The 25,690-nt window shown below is 33.0% G+C and overlaps 2 pseudogenes; one reads left to right on the forward strand and one right to left on the reverse strand.

Annotated features, from left to right (window-relative positions):
• The first annotated feature begins 2,316 nt into the window (after positions 1 to 2,316).
• LOC125198829 lies at positions 2,317 to 8,499 on the forward strand (annotated as a pseudogene).
• A 4,501-nt stretch (positions 8,500 to 13,000) lies between these two features.
• Positions 13,001 to 13,553, reverse strand: LOC125198825 (annotated as a pseudogene).
• Positions 13,554 to 25,690: the final 12,137 nt, after the last annotated feature.

Here is a 25,690-nt window from a genome sequence, read left to right on the forward strand (position 1 = left end):
ATCTCTGTGTTCATTAAATATTCTGTCACTTACTTGTTTCGAGAATTTAATAAAACAAAAACGCAACGCGTATGATGTGTTTCAGGACAAAAAAGGTGTAGTATTTTTTTTTCTCATATTAAGTCAAATGTTTATAGTCAAATATTTCATATGTTTTCTTAAATGATTTCATATTCTAATAATCCCATATTATCATCCAATTAATACCCTCCCTCCACCGCAAGTGATCAGTTTCTTTTTGATCATTATTTTGCGAAAATAATAAGAATAAATAAGTAAAGCTAAGTCAAAATAAAATAAGAGAAAAAATAATACTCCTTCATCCCACTTTAAGAGTCTCATTTGGATTCAAAGACGATTTTAAGAAAAGATAATTTAAACTGTAAATCCTATTTTTATATATTAGCTTTTATAATAAAGCAGAGTAAGAAAAGTTAATGAATGTACCTATTACCATTTATGAAATATTTTAACCGGTACTTCTAAAGTAGGACATCCAAAAATAAGAAACCGGATCTAAAGTTTTAACTGCTCATGAGGGAATATAGAAGAACTTTAATTTACATTATTCTCTCTCTTAATTTACTTTGCTTCACTTTGACTAGTTATTATTATCATTTTTGTATAACAACATTCGTAAAGACGGTGCTAACTTGTAATGAAATAGAGAGAGTACTAATTACCCAATAAAATTAAGTGTGTACTATTAAATAGTTGACTCTGGTGAATTTAATTTGCAATAGAAGAATATTGTCTACTTTACTAAATCAAGTGAGATACATTATAAATTTGTAGATAAGGAGAAAACTTTATAAATATTGCATGTATAAATTTTTACAAAAATAGTTTTGTAATGTATGCTCAAACAATATACTTATTAACATATATTGACCTATATTATTACCTTAGAAAAAATAGTAGAGCTTTTAATATATAAAATTGGAGTACAAATTTTGTAGGAGTATTTTTTACAAACTTAAATTTGGTCTCATAAATCATGAATTTATCTCATTCAGTTCCAATTTGAGAAAATTTCATTACAAACCTAAGTTTATTATTTTTGTGACCAACAAAGTTCTGCATAAGTATGTGATTATAGAGATTAATCTCATCATAAACTTGTTCCTAGATGAGTAAAAATAAAATTTACAAAAGGAGAGCGGAAGGAATCAGATACGACGGGTGCACATGGAATCTAAAGTGGAGAAGCAGTGGCGCCACGCTCTAATCATGAGCTGGACACAAAGTGACGGTGGTCCCCAATTCTCAAATACAGCTCACCCTTTTACTCTGTCACCCACTTGTCAATAACTCACTTCCTAAGGCCCTTTTTTGTCATTTCACCCTTTTAAACCTTTTTTTAATGCTACTATTAACTTTCTTTTACACCATCTTCATAAATTAACTTAATTTTGCCTAGTACCAAATCAATTACTCCGTCGTACATAAGATGGCATACTTTCTTTTCAAGATCGAGACAAGAAAAAGTGTGAAGTGAGTTAAGAATTAATAAAGTAGGAAATTAAAAAGGTAGAGAGAAGAAAGTAAGAGAGAAGAAAGAGGTAAGAAACGTGCTTGACTTTACGAAAGAAAATGACTCTACTACTATGAACGTACCAAATGCAAGAAAAGATTCTACTAGCATACGAGGAAGATACAAATTTATGAAAACAAATGTATTTTCTGTCCCACTCAAGACGCCACATTCTCGAGTGACACGGTATTTTGACGTGTGTGAAATAAAGAGAGAAGAAAAAATGTAGTTAAATATTTTAACGAGGAGAAATGAGAGAATGGTTATTTTCAAAATTGGAAGTGATCGCTCATCTTGACAAGACAAACAAAAAGGAAAGATGACCATCTGAACGGCATGCAGGATAATAGAGAAGAAATCGCATCGATCGATTAATATCTTATAAAAAGGTGGAAAGGTTGAGATTTATAATATTACTTGACACTTGATTTAGTGGATTAGATAAAATTTAATTTTACAAATATTGTTAATTTAGGTAATTATTCATAGTACTTAATATAAGGACAATCTCGAAGTAACTTGATTAATAAAGTAATTTATATAAATAGATGAATTAGACAAAAATAGAGGGGTTGAATAGAAAATGCTCTGTCACAGCAGCGCTAATATTCAATTCCAATATTTTAAATTTTTCCGAAATTAAGAAATCAAATTTAATCAATTTTTAAATAAGGCCGATGTTTTGGAGCTTTCCGTCGTCTTGCCTTTAAACGCTTGAGACATTTTCACCACCCATCCCCACCACCACCACCACCACCACCCCGCCACCACTCGCCCCTCTCTCTCTACACAATCAAAACCTCTCTCTAACCTCTACACCTACTGCCTTCCATCAATCAGATCTCCATTGCTCCACTTCAATCTCACATCCACCGCATTGCTTACCGCCGGTGAGATTCATGCTCCAAATGCTTCCGATTTTTCTTCTTCGGAATGACGAGCAGCTAATTGACGACTTTGTTTTCACCACAGTTGCTTTGTCTGGCAAAATCTCTCTATTTTGCTACACAATTTTGAAATTCGATTTTGTGCCTTTTTAGTATCTAATCTGAGTTCATTGTTCCGATTCACTTGCTCATTTTGCTTCGCCGTTTTCGGTTGGTTAGCAATTCGTCGTCCTGATTCAGAATTGCTTCGAAGTGTCGGTGGTTTGATGTGGATGGATGTTTTTGTGCTTGATTTCTGCAAATTTTCGCAATGCGTTTCTGATTTGAGATTGCATCTAAAATTTGAAAGCTACTTAACTGTATTAATTGTTAAGTACAGCTAATTGCTATATAAGGCCCTGCAGGTTGTTGAGTTTTGTGCTTATTCTGTTTCCTATATTTATATAAGCGTTTGGTGTCGAAAACTAGTTTCTGTTGAAAATCGTAAAGTTTTTCAAATTCGAGGAAATTGTGCTTGAACATTTAGATGTTAATTAGATTCAATGAGGTAGATTGCTGCTCATCGGAAATTTATGGTGTGATCAAACTCAGTTTTGGATATTAATTTAATTAAAATGTTTTTAATACTTGTGATAATGTATCACTTTCTTAAGAAATTTCCTGCAATAGAGTGCCAACTATATTTTTTTGTAGTATTTTGTTACATTCTGGGAATGTCCTTTTCATGGTGGATTGGTTGCCCTATCCTTTTCTATCTTCATTTGCTAGGTTTTAAACTCTACGGTAGTTGTATGCTTTTTTAAATGATCAGCTGCTAGTGCAGTATCCGTGTTGAGAATATGACTGTAGAGTAGTCATGTAGACCCTTTGATTATGCTCTTGACCATGATCTGATGGCCTATAATGATTTTTCTCTTTGGATATAAACTTTTTTCCATCTTGTTGTTCGAAAAGACAGAAAAAGAGGAACAGAGAGAAATGCAGTTTCTCTTCCTCTGCGTTTCCCCTCTAGCTCATGAAGCATTTGAAGAGATACAAATTTGACGATCAAGTTTGGGGCTTTAAAAAAGTTGACTTTTGATTGACCTTTTTCAAGATTGCACTTACTAGAGTGTTGTCGGTTGATTTGGTTATTGGCTGGTTTTTCTGATATAAATTCTTTTTCCTGTAGCAATTTGTGCATGAGCTTGCTTGCTTATTGATCACTTTGCTTACAAGTTTTATTCCATAGGAGCCTTGGCAGGTGCAGCAATTCAAGCATAGTAATAGTATGTGTTTGTTACTCATTTAGTGGATATCACTTGTATTCATGAGATATTTAGTGTACAAAAATATTTATGTTCTTGAGTACACACTTGTATAGTTACATTTATGCAATGCTACAATCGGAAACAAGTGCATGTAGCAATTTTTACCTGAAAGGCTAACAATTTAAACATGTATTCTTGTACTTTTGAAGTTATGTTTGTGCCACCTTGTCTACTTTTTAGCTTCATTTTTTGATAAATTTTCTTTGCATTAACAGATAAGGATGGATAAAAGGAGTTGGCCATGGAAGAAGAAATCATCTGATAAGCAGGCTGCTGAGAAAGCAGCTGCCACTGCATCAGAGTCTTCTACAACTGCTTCAGATATAAGTGCAGCTCAAATCGACAAGGTTATTTCATATTAAGATGATTGATTCTCATGTTGAATTATATGCTACAGTCACCATTTGCTATCATTCCCTCATCACATTATTTACATGATCCATACTTGTTCCGATGTACAAGAAATTCTGGTTTCTGTCTATTTAGTTTCAGTTACTTTGCTAAGCCTCATTTTTATTGATTTGGACACCAAAAACTCTAATAACTTCACTGAGTAAAGCTAATTGAGATAGGTCTTCAGCATCTCAACAGTTCTAGAGATTGAAATGCTTGAAGGCCATTCCAATTATGACTTTCTAGTCGAAAATTGCCTCAATTATTTCCAAAGTTTCCCTTTATAATTTTTTGTTTTGCTTGTGTACATTAGGCACCTGATAGTTCTAGTTCTTTTAAGGCCATCTTGATTAAGACTTTAAGTCTCAAGTTGCCTCATTGATAAAACTCTGCAAATTTGTTCGTACTCGTTTATATTAGTCTTGGTTTCTTGTTATGCCCATTTTCTTGAACTATTGTACCTAATGACTTCTATCTTGGTTCTTAATTTGATCTATTTTATGTAGGCAAAACAAGAAAATAAAAGCCCAAATATGTTCAAATTTCTATTGAATCATATACACATCTAACTGGATTGGAGGATGAAGTGAAGTCCTATGCAGAACAGGTGCAGACCTTAGAGGAGGAAGTGAAAGAACTCAATGAAAAGTTATCTGAAGCAGATACTGAAATGACTGATAAGGAAAATTTGGTCAAACAACATGCCAAAGTCGCTGAAGAAGCTGTGTCAGGTTCGTAGATACTATTGTCAAATATCTCTATCTTAATAAAAGTTTTAAGATGGTAGAGCTTATGGCCGCCAATTTTATTGGACAGGTTGGGAGAAGGCTGAGGCTGAAGCTGCAGCACTGAAAAATCACCTGGAATCTGTCACACTGCTAAAGCTTACTGCTGAAGATCGGGCAACACATCTGGATGGTGCTCTCAAAGAATGTATGAGGGAGATCAGAATTTGAAGGAAGACCATGAACAAAAGTTGCAGGAACTTGCTCTTAACAAAGCAAAGTTGTTTGACAAGATGAAGTTAGAGTTTGAAGCAAAAATAGGTTATCTGGACCAAGAGTTAATGAAGGCTGCAGCTGAAAATGCTGCATTATCGAGGTCCTTGCAAGAGCGCTCTAACATGTTGATCCAGATTAATGAAGAGAAATCGCAGGCTAATGCCGAGATAGAACTTTTGAAAAGTGAAATTGAGTCTTGTGAAAGAGAAGTAAACTCACTCAAATATGAACTCCATATCGCTAGGAAAGAGGTGGAAATTCGCAATGAGGAGAAAAACATGAGTGTGCGGTCGGCCGAGGCAGCAACCAAACATCACCTTGAAGGAGTCAAGAAAATTGCTAAGCTTGAGGCGGAATGTCAAAGATTACGAGGCCTTGTTCGGAAGAAACTTCCTGGTCCAGCTGCACTAGCCCAAATGAAATTGGAAGTTGAGAGTTTGGGTCGAGACTATGGAGACTCTCGCTTAAGGAGATCTCCTGTGAAGCCTACCACTCCACACTTGTCTCAGCTGCCAGACTTTCACTGGACCATGCCCAGAAGTGCCTCAAAGAAAATGAGTTACTCACAGAACGCCTACTTGCAATGGAGGAAGAAACAAAAATGCTTAAAGAGGCATTGGCAAAGCGTAACAGTGAATTGCAAGCTTCTAGGAGTATCTGTGCTCAAACGGCTAGCAAGCTTCAAAATATGGAAGCACAACTAGAAGCTAATGGTGAGCAGAAAAATCATCACATTTATAATCCTCAGGTTCCAATTGAAAGTCTCAGTAGTCAGAAAGCCAGTATTCCATCAAGTTTGACCACTATGTCGGAAGATGGAAATTATGATAATATAAGCTGTTCTGGTTCATGGACTGCTGGAATGATGTCTGAGCTCTCACATCTGAAGAAGGAAAAGTCCATGGACAGTCCGCAGAAATCTGAAAGTACTAATCATGCGGACCTTATGGACGACTTCTTAGAGATGGAGAAGCTGGCATATCAATCGAATGGAACAGTCAATGAAGGATCTGAACTTGTAAAGTGTGAAGCTTCAGTTGAAGTGGCCACCAGTGCAGACCCTCATTCAGGTGAGCATGGGTTGGAACCTCAAGCGATTTCTAAAGAAGATGCAAATGTAGTAAATCGTCAACTTCAAGCAGACCCACAGGTCTTTGTGGAACTCCAGTCAAAAATATCTGGGGTTCTTGAATTAGTCTCTAATGAAAGGGACATGGAAAAAGTAATAGAGGAAGTTAGACAAGCTATGCAGGACATGCATGAAACTTTACATCACCACTCGGTGAATGGTTTTACTGAGGCAAATTCTCCTTGTGGCATAAGAACTGATCAAATAACTGAGGATGCCAAGATGACAGCCACAACTGAGACATTGGTGCCTCGAGATGCTAGCTCATCTGTCAATAATTTTGAAGCCATTAATGAAGAAGTAGAAGTTGCCATTATGCAGATTTCTGACTTTATCACTAATCTTGGTAAAGAAGTGAAGACTGTCACAGAAGCAAGGCCTGATGGAGAAGATGGGTTGAATAAAAAAATTGATATATTTTCTGCCAAATATAATGAAGCAAGGAAGAGTTATCTCAATCTGAATGATTTTGTTCTTGACGTTTCTGAAGTATTGAACAAAGCAAGCGAGCTGCATCTGAATGCTATTGGATTTAGAAGTTCTGAAGTTGAAACTGGTAGCTCCGATTGTATAGACAAGATTGCCCTACCAGAGAACAAGATTGTTGTGGAATCATTAGGAGAGAGGTATCCAGATGGGTGTGCACACTTCTCGGATTCTGCATCCGACCCGATGTTCCTAACGATGGGAATCTTGTTCCAATCTCTGAATCAACAGCCACTTCTTGGAAATGTTCACTGGAGGAGTTTGAACAATTGAAAATGGACAAGGAAAACTGCAGTAATTTTGCTAGATCTTTGGAAAATTTGAAACTCCAAGTCTCAGTTGCGGAAACGAAACCTTTTCTGGCTGGGGTTTAAAACCCCAAATTTAAAGACAGCTCAGAAGTCAAACAGCCTGGCTGAGACACAGCTCAAATGCTGGCAGAATATACAATTCCTTGAAACGCGTTCAATTTTTAAAGACTGAAAAACCTTTCCAAAGGAAAATAAAAATTTGGAGAAAAAACTTTAGAGAAAAAAGAAGCCATAAAGAGGCATTTAACAATAAAGATCTTCAAGACCAGCTTGAAGGTACAACTGAGCAAAATTTTAAAATTCCTCCCAAATGGTTGGCTGGCCTGTTAAAAGGGGGTTTTTAAAATTGGTTTGGTTGGTTATTTAACGTTTTCATTAAAACCAAAACAATGAACCAAATTATCCAATTTTTCTATCATATGGAAAAATTTCTTTCATTTGTTTTTTTTTTTTTTCCCCAAGTCTTTTTCATTTGTTTTCTTAGTTTTTTCAAAAAAAGTTCCTTTTTATACTAATATGTTTTTTATGAATTCAAATTCAGGTTGTAATTTGGGGAGCTGAAACTGTTGAGAGGTCTGCAGGTGGGCTATAATTATACCATTTCTTAAAAAGTAATTCATTTGGGTTTTAGCCTGAATATTAAATTTATTTATTTTTGAAATTAAAATGCAACTTAGTGAAAATCCATATTAAAATTTTTAAAGAAACAGTGAAAGGAAAAAACAGAAATGGGGTGTTAGTAGCTTGTAGTTTAAATTGAAAAGAAACATTCTGAGACATTTGAATTGGTTATTTCATGAAAAATCTTAAATTTTGTATAGTTTTTGGAAACCCAAACCACTATAAACATTTTAGGAGAAGGAGTTGGAGCGCAGCAGAAAAATTGCAGAGTGTCAAGAAACCAATTTTTGGAAGCAAAAGAAAACCTCATCCACAAAAAGAAAGCCCCCAATAACCGAGGAGTCAAAAAACCCAAGCCCCTTTTGAGGAAGAACCAACTATAAGTGGAATGAATTTACAAGATCTTGATCCACCTGAAATAGACACTGCTGCTTCTTTCCATTTGCACAGAGCTGGCTCAGAATCTCCTATGGATCTGTTTAATGCTTCTTTCAGTCCATCTGATTTTGAAGCTAACGACTTATTGAGATCTCCGGTCGGCTCAAAACAACCAAGCCACCGCCCTACAAAGTCAGGCTCTTCTTCTGCTTCGAATACTCCAACACCGGAGAAACATGCTCGTGGATTTAGCAGGTTCTTTTCCTCTAAAGCGAAGAATGTCTATTAGTGGTTTCAGCATGCTATATATATACACATATTATGTGTATATAGGTTAGTGATAAAATGCAAACTACATATTTCCTACAAACTCCAAACTATGATCTAAATATTTAGATTTCAAGACTTGATGTCAACAGATTTGATGTTAATAGATGATAAGGTTAAGTAACGTCCAACAGAAAATGTATCTGACGTCAATAGATTGACAATATTGACATTGTGTTGACATTGAAAATGTCAACACAATGTCAACAAGTAAACTAGACGTCATTAGGTTGACAGTGTTGACATTGAGTTGACATTTTCGTTGATGTTTGTCATCTTTGTCATCGGTTGACATCTAATCTTGAAATCTAACGACCTACTATAGTTTGGAGTTATCATATAGAGATGTAAGCATTTGTGTACATGATGGTAAAATCTATTCTACTTCTTATACTTGTAATTTAGTGTAAGATTTGATGGGCACATTTGGAGATGGTAGAATCTTGCTTTTGTTTGAAAAGTGATTTTGTTTTAGATTTAATGGATGAACATTTGTGTATACAATCAGACATGACTCTCTACTTAATTAATTGATTCATTTTTGTTTCCTTCCAAGTTGCTTTGTGGATTATCAAGTTACTAAGCATAATAAAATAATACTAAACCACTAGCTATGGTCCCCAGTATGTTCATAGACAGATGTGTTAGTTTGTTTGGCTGCAACTTATTTTGATCTTGAAAATATAAAATTGTAACGATGGAGTAAAGTAGCAATAGTCTGAGCATAGGTTGGAGTGACAATATTTTCGTGACTCAAGATTCAATGGACAAGTGACGTGTCCTTGTATACAAAAATTTAAAATATATTTCATGATCTTAGTATTTAGTTGAAATTGTTAGAAAGTATGTGATAAAATTCTCAAGCATTGTACAAACGATACTCTAACTATTACATTCGAAGAAAAAGAATGAAAATGGAAATTTTAATGAAAACAGTGAAACAAAATAACAATAAGTCAGAGTTGAGAAACACTATCTTTCCACAAGACAAATTATGTGCTAGTCTCTCGGATATGCTTCAAAATAAAACGACTTCTCAAGCTATTAAAGCCCCTCAAAGTACTGACAAATTTAACGAAGTTACAAGAATTGAGCAAACAAACTTCTATGCAAGAAAAGGGTATATGCAATATGACAAGGAACACGTCAGATAAAATATGTTGTGTGTATTCCTCTTGCCAAAAGCCTTGTCTTTACTCCCCACACATTTAAAAGAATTCCTCATATTAGTTAGAGAGCACCAATTATGGTTGAGATAACTAAAAGACAACAATTTTACTGACGAATTTTTTTGTCGATAATTCCTATCATACGTCGGTAATTTTTTTTAGTTGTAGACTACGTGTGTTCGGTTCATTAAACAAAATTGTCTTGAGATGTATTTGTAAAATACACTAAAATAGACCTTGGTTTAGGATTAAATTAGTCTTATGTATGATTGTAGAGTAGGGTGGAGAGGAGAATAATGAGTAGAGGGAGATGGACTAATTAGTAGGAGGGGTGAGGTGAGATGGATAGTCATGAGATTAGGGAGAAGGAGTCCATTCAAATGGGCCAAAAGCAGACCTAAATCTACAATTGTTAGCTAAAATTTTGTTAAAAATGTGAATGGAGAAGATAAAAGTTATCTTGGGAACCGAACAGGACTACATGTATTTCATCGACAATCCGTCGGTAGTTACAAGGGTTTTTTTTTAGTGAATATTGCTTTGAATAGTGTATTAAAAATATGGGGTGTTACACTATAAATTTAACGACGAACAATGAAAATAGAAGAAGTTTGATGTGAAAATTGAAGAAGGGTTTTACTATTCGATGTCTGAAAATCGAAGAAGGGTTTAACTATTCGATGTCTGAAGGTGAAAACTCGTATATTAAATCTGAGACCAAGAAACGACTTCACATGACCTTCTTTTAAACAACATCGTTTTAAGATGGCTCACTAATCTCACACCACATGAGCACCACTAGCTCATTTTAACACATCAGTGCCATATCACTAAGATTACTCCACCCATTTCAACGGCCAGGTGATGGATGAGATAGTTACGAAAATTGCTAACTTTGTATCCTTTGTTATTAAATATGAAATATTTGCTTTTTCACTTTATACTATATAAATAACTAACGTGGGAAAAAAAAAGTAAGAAAGAAAATAATGTAGAGGAGAGTCCATTTACATTTTTCTCTTTTTTACTTTATTTTTCTTCAATTTAACTATTTATTAGTATCATTTTTCCAAAACACTATGAAAAAGCAAGCGTTTCATATTTAATGGACAATTATATTTCAGTTTTTAAAAATTGTGAGTTGGAACAAAATATGATGATATTTCGTGATTTATTTGAAGATTTGAAATAATAATAATAATAATGAGAAATAAATAGAAAAGCTTGATAGCTGAATATAATTATATCACCAATTAACACATACTCCCTCAGTCCCAAAGTTTGTCTTAATTTGATCGCGTTGACTTTGTATTAATTGAAGGTGTGTAGTGGAATATATAAGGGTCCCACATTGAGGAGATTGAGTGTCTATTTGATGTCTAGGTAAATTAAGTAGAATAGCTTTGTGGAGCAGACGAAAATGGTAAAATGGGGCAATGACTTTGGAAGGCGAAGGGAGTGCCATTACTATTGTAGAAACCTCAGGTTATGTTTTATTTAAATTGTCTATCGGTATTAATGTAAAATCAAATATATATCACTTATTGTGATATTTGATAACAATGTAATATACATTTTGAAATTAAGCAATTGAGGAAATAAACTTTATTAGCGTAGGAAGCAGTTTTATGATGATAGTGAAATATGGACCAAAAATGTGTTCTACGGATATAGTACTTAATATTCTAGAAATAATATAGTCCAAAGTTTACGTTATTTAAAGCTGGATGAGCAAATGCAAATAAGGTCGCTTTCGCGTAAACATCTGCTAATGTTCATATATGCATGGGTAGTTACATGAATTCAAAGGAGAGTTTGGTAACTAAGATAAATGAACAAATAAAATTAAAGAGGTAAATAATTTAGATCAACCATATGTCTAGCAAATTTTTTTATTCAAGTTAATTATATTTGTTTGGGGCTCAACATTTTTTGGCTTTGACCTCAAACATTCGATTTTGGGATAACGAGCCCATTCCGATGGAAAGTATGCGGAAAAAATATCGAAAAATTGATGTGTCTCTTGGATACGAACAAAACTGTCAAGTTTGCTCCTAGACAAGAGCCTAAAGTGTTAAAAGAAAATTTGAAATTGGCTCCTAGACATGAGCAAAAACTGTCAAGAACGTATGAATGGCTCGTGAGGAGTCAAAAGTGTCACGAGAAAAACTAAAATAGTTGCTTGATTGAGTCTAAGTGTTGGAATGAAGAAATTGAAGATTTGCAAGTTAAGTATCAAATAATCTTAACACTCAATTTGAAGGAGAGTGATGGAAATAAGCTAATATTAGGGGATTTCTACCTAATTAGAGTGAGTCGAAATCAATTAAATATAGATCAAGGTTTTTTGAACATAGAAAATAAAATTTTCCAATATAGTCTATTTTATCTTTTACGTGCTGCATTTTAATTTTGTTATATTTGAGAAAACAATGTAGTAGTATTAAAACTTGAAAATTATGTAAGAGGAAATTTCGACTAATCTTGTCAACCTATCAATTTCTGAGCCAGCACTATGGAATTCAAATATTTACACTTTGGGCAATCGTGTTGCATTTTGCGATCAAGAAAATTTTTATCCAACTCATTTTACCTATAATTTTTCAACAAAATATAATATTTTCACGAAGAACTAAAAATCATTGCAGGATTAGACCATTTCTGAGTATTTGTAAATCGTGATTCATAAATCAACTATGCGAAGATGATATATTAATTGTGAATGTGATTTTTTTTAAATCTTAAACTATACCCACATTTATCTCAAAGACCCAAACTATACTATTTAATTAAGTTTCAAAATTATCGACATTGTATTAAAAATATCATGCATCCATTTTTCAGCCCCGAAATTTTGATGTAACTTGCCGATGTGTAATTCTTAATTCCAAATTTTTTTTTAGTGAAACAACACAAAAACGATTATTCCAACTTGAATATTTTCTTAGGGCAAAAAATTGAGTGTCATTTCATATAAAACAATATACTATATATATAAGAAAATAAAAACTACACAATGGTACCAACGACGTCAAAATTTCAAGGCTCCAAAATAGACGCATGATATTTTTAAGAAATAATATTAATATATGATTTAAAATTATATTTACCCTAGAAAAATTGGAAAATCACTCAGCATGATATAAATTTTACATCAGATGCAGTGGTATGGCACATGGGAAATATATGCCAAAAAAATAGACAACACAATCTATCATTATCAGATTCCATATTTACTTATATTGTCATTGGTTTCTTTTTTCTCCTGACTTGTTTCTCTCTAATTAAAATTAGGTGTTAAGTGGTCCAATTATTAATCTATTTCATAATTTCATTCGTCATCTATTAATTACTCATCCTCTTCGAAATGGATGTACGTATATAGAATAATTATTGCATGTAAAAGAGAAAAAAATTGAATGTAAAAGAAATCAAGAAATGGAATAATGTTACTCATCTTCATTTAAGTTGATATATATTACTACTAATTACTAGTACTCCAACATGGTACAATTAATGACGCCTGTAATCAAAACTAATTACAGCCAAACAACCACTGCTAGAGCAAAAATTGACCAAATATTTTCCAGATTCCTATATATCCTAATCCATTTTCAAGTCTAATAGTAATAAATAATTGAAGCACAAAATTTATTTTCTATCTAAGGAATGACTGGAATACTTGTTCATCACAAGGAATTGTGATCCCCATGTCGTGATCGAATCGAATTCTTCCTCAGCTCGTTGAAGCAGGCTCACGAATTCCCGGCCTGTTCAAAATCGAGATAGGAACGATGTATCGGCTCCTGTTCACGCCCACGTACACCACGAAGTGCCTTTGGCACGTCCAGTGGCAGCCTCGTCGTTTTCGTACCCGTGCCTTTTCCCTAAGCTCGAGCACCGCTTCATGATCTGCTTGATCATTGCTTTTTGTGTGAGTTTGTTAGATTTTCTGATGGCCATTGCAAGTAACAAAGTGATCAACTTAAAGAGAGAGAGAAGTTGGAAAGAAGGGTGTGGAGAAAGAAATGAGGGTGAGTGAGTTATATATATAGTAGTAGTACTATATATTTAAAGTAGGGAGTTAATTAATTTGAGTTGAAAATTTAAATGGGCTGATATAATTATTAATTTTGTTTTTTGGTAGTATAAAATTGGAAAAACAAGGGCATGTGGGGGCAAAAGATGAGACCATGGGTGTTTTTAGGTTGTGTGTATAAACATGATGCCATTGGGTTTACTACTTCTTGTTGCCTTTCACCAAGACAATAGGGACCCTCATTTCTTGAGTTTAATTTTAACCCTCTATTCAATAATACTATTAGTACTATTTTCTACCTTCTCTTTTTTCCCATTTTTCATTTACCTTGGATGCATCATATCTTCCATCAGAGGAAACTTCCTCGAAATTTAGTTATATTTTAAAGCTCTTTTTTTTCTTCGACATAATTGGTTTGTTAAGCAAGGCTACGATCTAATCTATCTCACATTTTAAAAGAGGATATTTTAAGTGTATGCTGACACAAGCGAAATGCAACGGCTTTGGTGATTCAAACAACGATTCACGAGGCGAACAGAGGCGTGATGTATAATTTTAGGATATTTAATTATGTACTTTTAGTTTTTTAATTATGTTAGCTTTTATAGTTTTAGGATTTTAGTTAATTTTAATTTAATTAATAATAAAAAATATACTACTATAATAGATGAGACACCTAAAAAATGGAAAGAAATAGATGAATTATGAATACGTGGATACGATTGTAATGCTAAGTGATAAATAAAAATTAAATTAAAGAGAGTAAGACCAATCTAAAAATGGTTAAAGAGTAATAGTTACGTGTACCCAAAAATTAAATTACTCTAAAATTGTCCATGTACAAAAAACAAGTGTGCCTAGTAGTCTAATTTCTATTTAATTGTTTCCATATACTTGGATGAGCAGTTAATTTTCAATCTCATCTCGCAAAATCTATCCCAACCATTTTCGTCAAAAATTATTTTTCGTTTTTGAAAGAGTTAAATTTTAAAATTGATATAAAAAGAATGAAAATGCAAAAGGGAAGTGATAATTGCTAACTAATTAGTAATCATTAAATCTTAGCCATTAGATTAGAAGATCTAGTAGTTAAAAATGCCATGGATTATATTTTTAATTAAAAAAATTAATAAATAAAATTAGAGGGTATTAATGTCAATTCCCTCTAATTTAATCATCTTAAAACTTTAAATTTACGCAACTCCCTCGATTTAAATTATTTTTTTGCAAAAAATATAACAAATTAAAGATAATTTTATAAGGATTCCAACGAGATCTCAATTGCATATGTTCGACGACGTCGGATGATGAAATTTGATATTTTTTATTTTAGTTTTAAGTAAATGTTGATACAGATTTTTATCACAAATACATAAAAATCTCAATATAAAGCATATAAAATCCAATAAATATGTGTTGATATTTTCTATCTAGTGTTGATATTCTTATGTCATACTGTTGATATTTGTAATACCTATGTTGATATAAAAAACATTCACGAAAATTATCATATGATAACATAATGACGATATTATTTTTGTTGATATTTTGCCCATTATTTATTGAGATTGTAAGATTTAGTCTCACTCACTCATTTTAAAATCTAAGAGTGGAGATTTGATCTTAATTTTGGATTTGTGTGCTATAAGCATTAGAATATGACCCAAAGGCCAAATATAAAAGATATTAAATTCTTGAAAGATTCGATTGGATGATTCTATACTACTATTACAATTATTGGTATCGAATTGATCTTCATTGACTCTAATATTATCGAAATCCCCAATTTATGCGTCTTTTCACAAAAATAGCAATTTATATCGTGTAAAGGTACACATAGACATAGGCATACAAATTGTAAAAAAGCTAAGAAAATTAGCCATTTTTTTGCCTGAGATATTATCTTTCCTTATCTAGCGACTTCAATATTGAGTTTATGACCAAACTTATTTGGGAGTGAATTACCTCATAAATACAAGAATTCACAGCTAAGAACATGTTTGGCTCTGAGCTTTCCTTTAAATAATAAAAAATTTAATTCTTAATGGGTAAATAGTAAGACCTCGCTTTATTATGTTTTTTACATTAGTGGCTATTTAATATCTTTATTATCGTGAAATTGCAACTTAATTAGCCACTACTTTTATATTCACTCACCCAAAATATCATCTTCAAGTTGACTAGGCAACCATTGCTAATGCAAAACAAAAGTTTTTACTATTTCTTTTTTTGGGTTTGACTATTCCTAATTCCTTTTGGTAACAGAGGATGAGCATTTCCTTGAATTCGATCAGTTTTAATTTTTATTGAATTCGGTCTGTTTATGTACACATACAAATAAAGCAAATTATTAAAAGTGATTCTTTTCCTTAAGAGTCGATAACACACTTTCTTTCAAATTCGTAGTTAATTTGGAAGCAATTCAATTGAGACCGACAGGCAAGGGAGAGTGATGAGATAAGGAGAGGTATATCAATTGAGTGATTAAATCATTTTTCATCTTTGTAATTTTCAGCGGTATATATTGGTTCACTTTTCAAATGCTTACCTTCTCATGTATATGTTGGAAACCACCCAAGATTGGAAAGCATCACATGGAGTATGATTCATTTTATGGTCAAAATATATTACGATTCACGTCGGTGTGCCACCTCATACATGATCGGCAACCGACTGATCGAATAGGCCTAGGTGCCATAATTCTGATACCACCAAATATAGTAAAATTTAATATCAAAATTACTATCACTAACCAATAACAACGTTTATAAAGTATATAGATATTACTTACATCGCACCAAAAGTCAACTAAACTTAACATGCAATAACTACTGCAACTAAAGATATACATATGCCCAAAGACCCCATCAGTGACCCAACAAGGATGCAGCTCGATGAAAAAGCGAATGAAGAACCCACATAAATCCTTTATCAGCTACTCTTTAGCACACGAAACACTTTAGCTATAATTCTTTAACAAATGATAAACACATTAATTTAAAATTCATTTCATCTTCCATTATGCATTTATTTTATTCACCAATAGTCTATGTAATTATTATATACTGTATCAGTTTTCATTAATTCCTAAAAACAAACAAAAACTTTTTCCTTATGTACAGCACATGACCAAAAACCAACAACACATTCATAATGACATTCAAAAGTCCCAACAAAGCTCAATTGTACTATTTATATTCACATCTCTAAAAAATTTCATAATGAATAATACTAACATATATGTAGTGATAAAAACACCCCAATTCACCAATTCACATTAGCATCAATCAATTGCACATAATCAAGTCTAACATCAACCAATACATGCATGTCGCATCAATAGTCCACATCCATGTATGCTTGAGAGTCTTCCTAGCACACTCGCCTTTATTGGACTGACCCATCTTTGAACTCGCAGGAGTGTACGGCTTGTTACGAGATTATTTATGACTGTGCATGGTTTGATATTTTAAATTCATATAGAGAGAAAAAAAGAAAAGAAATAATCAATTAAGGACATGGAATTTTCCATGGTCTTGAACTAAGAAAGCAACGAATGCATTGGGGCCAAGAAAAGAAGGGCGTTTTGAATGCCATCCCATGTTCTGTGAATGAAATTTGTTGCTGGTTTTGACATTTAAACACTTAGAAAATACATACTATAATACTAAGGCCCTACAATTTGTCCATTTCCTCACTGATTAATGCCAATCGTTAGTATGATCTAATATAAACCCACATCCAAATTTAAGGGTTGGATCTTCACCTCCAAACTATATACTATAATCATTCTTTTTGTCCTATTTTATGGTACAATTTATTAGTCCTTTATGGATCCCTATACTTTCGGAAAAGATTAATTCAACAATCAAAATCATCAATTTTACGAGCCATATTATGACATTGACATCAAATTATATATCTCTTTGTAACAATATTTAATGTTATTTGCGGATAAACATTGTAAATGAACCGACATGAATAATTCGCCAAATCAAATGTGAAACAAGGGAATTTTTTTTTATTTTTTAAAAATGTTTGTATGAGAAATAATGTTATTGGCTTGTCAACATGATGACCATGTTACCTTTGCCTCCCTTTACTATTGTGAAGACAACAATCAAATGTACGAGTTCTGTCAGCCAAACCCCATGCCTGCCTTATTCAATCCAAGAAATTTTTCCAAACTCAACCACCTCCCAAATTGTAGAGGTGAATGAAGCTTTCTTGGTTTGGTGAATAGGGTAGTACGCAATGTCCCTCTATACCTTACGACAATAATACCTAACAAGTTGTCAATCCTTCTGTTCGCGTCGACATAGTGGTAAAGTGGTTGATGCTGGAGCCAAAAGTTTGATCGAGTCCACCATGACACAACAATTAAAATTTTATTCATTTTTCAATAACATAACTTTGGCGCTTTTGGAAACTCTTGTTTTGCATGTAAACTTAAAATTCATTCGACATTATTGAACTTAACATGGTCACTGAAAATTTGAGGTCGCCAAATCGATCGACCTAACTTACCATAACGTCTCCGACTTCAAACATGACTTAATTAATTGCCGGACATTTTATAATGTGCAGAATCAAATTTGACCTAAGTTCAATAACTTACTAACTATTATCCTATTTTTTGATATAAAGAAAATGAGGGATATATGAATCGATGATTTGGTAGCAAGAACACACAAAAGGTAAATGAAAATGGCTAATCCCCAACTAATATAACATTTAAGGAAACAAATAAATGAGAATTCAAATATGAAGCATAGAGTGATTAGGATTGGTATGAAGATTGAAAAAACATAATGAGAAGGTTGAGAGATGGCCCATTTACAGCTAAGATGTGGGAAGAGGAGAAACAAAGGACTTACGGATGTACCTCAGCCATTGATACCTCATCACATGTAACGATTACTACTTGCATTATCACGTCTAATTGACTAGTGATGTCGTATCATTAGATGTCGAATTAGTGACGTAGTATCATTAGATGTTGACATGAATTCCTAATGGCGTTATCAAGACTAATTGACTAATGATGTAGTATCATTTGTTAATCAAATCTCGTATTTAATGGTAAGGATTAGATGTTAATTAGGATTATGATGGATTTGCACATATGTACACGAGTGTGAATGCAATGGTGGATGTGTAATTAGTTAAGTGTACGCAAGTCAAGAAGTTAGCGGCAGCGGCCGGCCATATGTTTGGAGAAACCATTTTCCAGCTGGGTCAAACAACATTTATTTCTATGACAAATGTGTACATATATAATTAAAGAGAATTGAATATGTATTGCTGGTTTTGAATGTATTAATTATCTACTATTATCAATTTATCATCGAAAGTATTGTTGTTGTAGTACATGATGGGGTTATTCGGTTTGCAATATTGTATCCGTTGTTAAATTTGTACTGTGTTTGGTTCATGAAAATTACCGCACAATTCAATCATAGATGAATAATAATGGGATAATTAATCATAGCTAACCCCTCATGATTAAAATAATCTCACAGATTCAATCCTAGATTGTATCTTGGTATTATTTTATTTTGGAAACCGAAAACCAGCGATAAGTATTATACTACGATGAAAGATGAAATTTTATGTATACATCGATACATTATTTAGACTCCATTATTATTTTCATATCGACACAATAAATATGAAAGTTTATAGACTAAATAGACTTTCTATCTAATATTACTATTTTATTTGAGACTCCATTATTATTTTCATATCGACACAATAAATATGAAAGTTTATAGACTAAATAGACTTTCTATCTAATATTACTATTTTATTTGAGAGACTCAATGACTTGAAATAGTGACTCATATAATGGTTTCCTAGGAAATGAGCCAATCGTGATCAACACAGTCATTACCAACAAAGTCATTAGCCTTTAAGGAGTATTATTCTATGTCGATTAATGTATAAAAGAACAAAAACAAATGTGTAGTTCATAAGACAAAAGAACTAGTATCTTTATCATGTTTAGCCCTTTCTCACTCTCATGACTCCGCTTTGAAAACATTTGTAATTTTAAAAATACTGAAAAAAGCATTCTAGTGTTCAAGAATCGTTCCTATGAGAGTTGTACCAAATAGTATCACATATATGTGTGTGTGAATGGTAATGGGCCACAAAGTTTAATGGGCTAAGAATTCAGGAGCTAACTATTGGATCGTTCATTTGCATATCTAGAGAGTTATGAGCTAGGTGGTTTTAGATATGTAGATCTCCATGTGTATCTTTTATATTCATTCAATTTCATTCCTTTCCGTTGTAAATTCTTTTGTAACGATCAACAAGAAGCTTAATTCCAAAAAAGAGTGCATCACCATACATAAATAAAGCCATAAAACTTATTGACCTCCCAGTTATATAAATATAACCATCAAATGGAAATTCTTGATGAGGTTAGTAGTTGCCTCAAATACTTGGAATTGTTTTGAGTGTTGCAGTCTGAAACATTGGACTGAAGAAGCGAGCTCCATATTCCCACGCCTTGAGAAGCTTCGTCTTTTTTTATCTACAAGGGTTGGAGAATATCCCGTTACAAATTGGAGACATAGCAATGATCCAAAAATTATGGATGGCCAGTTGCTGCGATTCAGTGGTGAAATGTGCAAAAGATATCGTAGAGGAACAAATGGATTTGCAAGGGGATGATCTTCCATTTCATATTGAGGTTCGACTTCTGCTTGATAAGAACGAAGTGATGAACGAAGCAATGTTGTACAATTCCCAAATGAGTTTTAAATGTAATTTGATTTGAGGAACAGAAGCATTGTATTATGCTGTACATTTAACAAATTTAGTGTAAAATTCTTCAAGATATTTGCAATAGAGACAGTGTGATAATTGATTAAGAACGATTAAATTTATTCGAAAATGAAGCATGATTTGAAACAAATGAACCCAATTATCTTCAACCCGGTGGATCTACCCGCCACCGCCACCGCCACCTCCACCGCCCCCGCCACATCCCGCTCCACCACCACATCCGCCGGCGTCAGCAATATTATCACCACATCCCGACCCACCGCCAACAGGACAACATCCGCAACAACGTTCCTTCTTCTTGTCAGCGCAAGCAAATAATAACATAGACATCACTGAAATGGACACAAGAAGCATCAACATCAAAGCCCAACCCTCATAAACTTCATTTACCATATTCATGCCCTCTCTAACACTTATAACTCTACCCATTTTTATCACTTTACACAACAAATATTGAGATAAAATAAGCAGTATATATAGTTGCATTGATCTATGCTTACCCTTTTGTTTCTATGAAGTTGCAAACAGGACCACGTTAACAAGTGGTATACTATATAGCCCATAGGAAAGAAATACCATTCAAATTTAAGTCTTTAAAATTGCAATAGATTTAAGATCCTATTTGTATTATACAATGGCTATATTCGGCTTTTATTCTGTCATCGTATCTATTATCAACCTTTCCCCAATTAATTTGTCAACCCTTTTATTTAGATATACAATTTTAAAATCATTTTATTTCTAGCTAATCCTATATAAATAAGTTAACAAATACACCTAGATTTCTTCTTCAATATATTTGCAGTTTTGCACCATTAGAATAAGAAATTCAAAATATTAATCAGATTCAAACAAAAATAAATGGAATGTCTCAACTTGCCAACTTGCAATGTTTTTAAAATTTTCATAATTGTATCAACTTGTTACATATAAATCAAAATCCACCCACTGATTTGAATCTAACTGGAAATTTCCAAGATCCATACCAACAAACTTGATCATCCTTACTCATATTTTATGCTTCGATCAATGCATAAATTGGGACATAAAAAATCAGCCCCGGCCATTAATCACCTATGCAATAATTCATCATTTCAACTTTCATAACTCATAAGTGTGTTCTTGCACATTGTGTTATTAGAAGCTAAACAAATATTATTGATACACTTTAATACACTACAATAACGTTATACAATGTCCATACTTCATACATTCAATATAGATAAGTGCAAATAGATTATTGATATAGTCCAATTGGTTTTCACATTTTTCACTTAAATTTTTTTGTATCTAGATAGCAATCAGATTCAAATAAAAAGAAATGGAATATGACATCTTCCAACTTGCAATGATTTTCAAGTCACAAAATTTACCAACTTGGTATGCAAACTAGGTGCCTTGCTTGTACAAAAACTATACCCATTGTTTTGAATCTACTCGGAAATTTACAAGACCTATGCCGACCAATTTTATCATCGATAATCATATTTTTTTTTTCGGTGCATGAATTTGGACATGAAAAATCATCATATTTTTGTGTAGTTTTATGATATCGTCTCACACCAATTATGGGTTGGCCTTTTTGGGTAGATGGGCCCAAATAAAACATTTTTAAAATGAGAAATGAGAAATGAGAAATTATATTTATAGACAGTCCCGTTCCCAAAAATAGAGATTTTGGATTTAATATAAAATTGATAAAATAGGAGATAAAATAACAAATTATTAGAGTATTGTTAATGAAAATTAGGTCAATTTCTTAAAAGATAAATTTTGTAAAAATAAAAGTGGACTAATTTTTAGTGGAATGGATCAAAATAACTAAAAGAAGACTATTGTTTGGAGCTAAAAGGGAATAGTAAATTATACACTCTCCCGACCCGCTTAAGAGAATAATCTTTATTAAGTTAAGTGTAGAGAAAATAAAATATACTAAGTAAAGAGAATGAAATAAAGGAAATATAGTAAGTAAGAGTAAATATATTTTTTTGCTAAAATTAATAATTAATTACTTGTAGAAAGACAAAAAAAAGAAAAAAAAATCAATTGTAATAGGGTGAAGGGGGTAATTATAGATTATAAGTGACTTATTTTTCACTTGCAATAAATCTGCATACTATGATTATATAAATATGTTTTTATTTTATTAGTTCTTTGCGTCTTATATAGATACAGTCTAATTGATTTCCACGATTTCATTTTTGAAATGTTTTTATTTCAACCTCTCATATAAGAGTATTGTTATAATTTTATAAATATCAAAGGTTTCTTCAACAATAGTATATTTGACCCTTTTTGAACTAGTTAGACAAAATCTATCCATTGTTTTGAATCCACTTGGAAATTTCCAAATAATTATACCATCCACCTTGATCATCAATCATTAATCATATTTTATACGTTGCGTAACATCCCACATTTATTTTAATGCTAATAATAGTTTCATATAGAAAGTGAATGATACCATAAAGTGGAGTAGTACTTTAAACTACTACGTTTGCTTGCTTTACATTTTTATCTATGTTAAGAAAAATTAATTACTAAATGTGAGAAAGGAAGCTTGCTAGAATGATAAATACAAGTCGAGGAATGATTTATGCAAGAGCAAGTATAGTAGAAGAATATTAAGTGTCCATGTACATATATGAGATAATGCTCTTTAACATGAGTAATACAGTAGCAATACATGTGAATATAATTATCAACTCTCTAGTATTAGTACTCTACAATAGGAACTTCTCGAATAGTCATTCCTTCTTCTTGAATGCCCATTATTTCTCTTCAAACGTAACCATGTCCTGTAGTCAAAGGAAAATAAGTTTGTCATACTAGAAGACAAAGCACTTCTACACTCTACTTCCTTATTTAGTCAAAGAGTAAACAGTCCATGAAAGAACAACTTTGACATCATTCTATTGATGGTGACACCGAAGCACACACGCGTTACCATCTTTCAAAATCTTGCAAGAATAGACCCTTCCCCATGCATACTCCAACAGTTAATTAGCATAGTAAGTTGATTAGAATCAAGAGGAATAAAGTCTCCAACATCATGATGAGTATGATGAATTTGAGGAGAAGAGCTTTATGTTTCTTGTAGCCACATTCAAGATCACACGGTAAGAAATTCACTATAAATAGAACATCCGCTCAACCTTTTTCCCATCACAATCTCTCATCAGCTTCATCGCATAAATGTATCTCTTTCACCCACAAAAATCCATGTTTCTACACATTCAAGTTTAGAGGAAGGTGCTTCAAGAGCTTAGCTAGCAAGTAGAGGAGCAATCTTTCACTCACCAAGTTTTCTCATTATCTAAGCATTCGCAAGGAAATAATACCCTAAGGAGGTATTTTTGTATCAAAGTTGCAAGGACCTAAGGTGAACTTTCGAACTTATATACAAATGAAAGTATGAAATATATTGAGATAATATTTATCTATGCAAATGATATTGTCTTGCCATAAATTATTTTGGTTTTATGTGATGATGCCTATCTGTGTTGGTTATACGAATGTGCTATGCCAATTAAAGTAAGAATCGATCGGGTCCCGTAAGGGAGAGTCCCTACTCGGACTAGTGTACATGGGCTATATGTCATCGAGAGGGTTGGCCGGTCCGGTGTCCGTGGAAAGTGGCCACTTTCCCGGCACAAGAAGGAATGTTTAGATATGGCAAATTACGAAGGAATGAGAATGCAGTCAAACTTTTAAGCAAAGGAATTTAGTAAGCTTGGGCCCTTTTTACTAAACTCTAAGTATTCAGTACGATGGCATGCCAATATTTCTTTTATAATTGTATATGTGTATATTTCGAATATGTTCACGAGTACTTTTGTACTCAGCTCACTACGTATTTCTAAATGTGCAAGTTGAGCTGCGATGAAGGGGGAGAGTGTTGAATCAAAGGGGCTTATTTCTAAATCATGTAGTACTCTCGAGGTTCATGTCTTCACACATGGAACCATGTTTCGTCATTCCATGTGCTAGTTTCTACTTTTCCGAAGACTCGATATTTAAATAAATCGTGTTGTACGAACCCCTAAACTCGAATCCTTATGTGATCGAGTGTACCTTATCTAATACTCCCTTTTTTGTTTCTCTTTTATTATATGATTTACTCTTATATCTTCTTCCCCATTTCTATCCCCTCTTCTAAATTCCCATCCACAGTCACATTAACCATGTTTTACTATCCTTAGTAAAATGCGGGTGTGACACGTTGATACATGAATTTGGACATTAAAAATAAGCACCAATCACCTATGCGATAGCTCATCATTTCAACTTCAAGCATCATGAGTCACATAAATATGTCCTATTTATTAATTAATAGTACTTGTGAGTATCAGTTTATACACTACATACATACACTAAAATTTTATTACAATGTGCATCTTTTATACATTAAATGTGGACAAATTCAAATACTTTGTAAATATAATCCAATCCAATCGATTCTAACATTTTATTATAAAATGCTTTTTTTTCAAACCTTTCCGATACAAATATTCTTTACAATATGCCCATATTTCGATAGTATAATATATCGCCTGCGACAAAAAAATCACCTCAACATATCAATCAGATCCAAACAAAATAAATGGAATATGATAGCTTGGCAACAACCACCTTGATATCATATTTTCACAATTCAAGAATTGTAAAATGCAATCTTGGCAACTTCTTGGTACAAAACCTATCCACTTTTTTAACCTACTCGAAATATCATAAATCATATTTTATCCTCGATGCCTAATGTCCAGTGACATGATAAATCAGCACGAAACACATCATGTCATTCATCATATCAGCCTTCATAACTCATAGTGTATTCTTCAACATTGTGTTATAAGCGATACCATCAAATTCTTATCCAACATTCTCATAACTATGGCAGCCTATGCAGCCATGGTTTCTCTAATGAATATCATAGATTCCATCAAAAACAATCATTCCCCACCCATCTCTCTCCAAACACCAAATTCAATCTCTCACTGAATATGTTAACTTCCTGCAAGAATTTCTCAAAGGTTACGGGTCCCCTGTTTCCGACACCGATGAAGCAATCCATTGGAGATGCGTATTGCATGCAGCTTATCTTCGAGGATGTTACGAATCTCATATTGTCGACAAGATTCACCTCGGTAGATCCAACTCAGGCGCTTCTTCGACTTCTTTCGAGGTCCCAAGGATGGGAGAAATGTCTCATAAAAAAAGATGATGACGAAGCGGTCAAGGTGTATCAAGCGGTACAAAATGTGATAAGAAATGAATCGGATCAAGGAAGTGGCAACGGAGACCAAGACA

Source organism: Salvia hispanica, unplaced genomic scaffold, assembly GCF_023119035.1.
Source record: "Salvia hispanica cultivar TCC Black 2014 unplaced genomic scaffold, UniMelb_Shisp_WGS_1.0 HiC_scaffold_29, whole genome shotgun sequence".
In the NCBI taxonomy this organism is placed as follows: Eukaryota; Viridiplantae; Streptophyta; class Magnoliopsida; order Lamiales; family Lamiaceae; genus Salvia; species Salvia hispanica.